This window comes from Mesoplodon mirus (assembly GCF_964341445.2).
Source record: "Mesoplodon mirus genome assembly, chromosome: X".
NCBI classification, from domain to species: Eukaryota; Metazoa; Chordata; class Mammalia; order Artiodactyla; family Ziphiidae; genus Mesoplodon; species Mesoplodon mirus.
The window spans coordinates 44299316-44300847 of NC_138981.1; positions in this window are offsets into that span (position 1 = coordinate 44299316).

Consider the following 1532-nt stretch of genomic DNA (forward strand, 5'->3'; position numbering starts at 1 on the left):
TAATCATTCCCCTAGTATTTGTGTTACAGTGTTTAAATGTGGGACCTCCAGAGTCCTAAATGCTACTGTGCAGCCACTGTCCTTTCTGATGATGCAACACTAAGGTGCTTTTGAAGGAATGTGAAGAATGGACATTTGTCCAACTACAGATTATGTTCTCCAAACCGTCTTTAGATCAATGTAACCCAGACAATGGTGAAGATGTGAATTTTCCAGAATAATATTCTATAGTTGACCTCACCTGCCCTTGGCCAAACGGGGTAGTGAAGAGTAAAAACTCCTTTGGGACGCAAAGAGTGAAAATCAGCTCAGAGTGAGAAAGAAAAAGGCAGCCAGGTACAGATAAAGACAAGTGCAAGTTAACAGGAAATACTATTTCTCCTAAATTCATACAGCAGCTGTAAAATGCCACAAAGACACATTTTTTCTCTAACTACTACTTTCTTATCAATGATGACCCCCAGATCCACTTTGCTATTCCCATCTATTGCTGGAGATTTCCACCCCTTCCCCTCTGGGTCCCTGCCTCACTCACCTCTGCTTACACACATGGCCCATCACATCAGACTGCCATCTGGGCCCCAGGAAGCAGGAGTCCAAGATCAACCTGAAATGGCAGATCTGACCACCCATCCCGTGACCTTTGATGGGCCTGAAACCCCAGGAATATTCTCTATCAGCAGGAGGATGAACCGTTTCTTTTGTTTTTTAATTTTATTGAAGTACAGTTGATGTACAATGTCATGTTAATTTCTGCTATACAGCAAAGTGATTCAGTTATACATATATACATTCTTTTTCATATTCTTTTCCATTATGGTGTATCACAGGATATTGAATATAGTTCCCTGTGCTATACAGTAAGACCTTGTTGTTTATCCATTCTCAATGTAATAGTTTGCATCTACTAAGCTTGATTCCACCACAGAGATGGCCTCAGTGAAAAACCACAATAGGGTGAGGGCCACAAATATGGTCATTCATACAGTGGGACCTCTCCTTCTGGAGCAAAAGTGCTATTACATGGACTTTGGCTGTATCCATTAAGATCATGGCTTTCAATCTGTCTCTCACCTTGGAAAATGTTGTCACCAGCAGAGGTGTGATTTGGGGGGGGCAAGTTATTCAACCTTTCTGTGGATTTATGCTTTATATCTCTTGTAAAAAGAATATATACACATGCATGAATGAAGTAATTTAAATCATTTTAAGATACAGAAAGGCATTGGCAGGCTTTAGTACAGGATATTTTCACAGATGTCACTGTGCATACTAAAGAAGAAATGTGTTCCAGTCTCAATTATTGTAGATTTACATAATGCAGTCCCAGCTGACCTTAGAATCACTTTATTTGGCAACCTCAAGAAAGCAATGCTTGTGTGCCTTTGGAACTGGCTGGATATATGTTTTGTCTGACTGATAACTCAATTTACTCACTCTAAGAAAATTAAACTCCACATTGAGCATATCTATACTAAATGTTATGAAATCCTGCATCTAGAATCTGACTTCATTAGAATAGTAATAGAAAA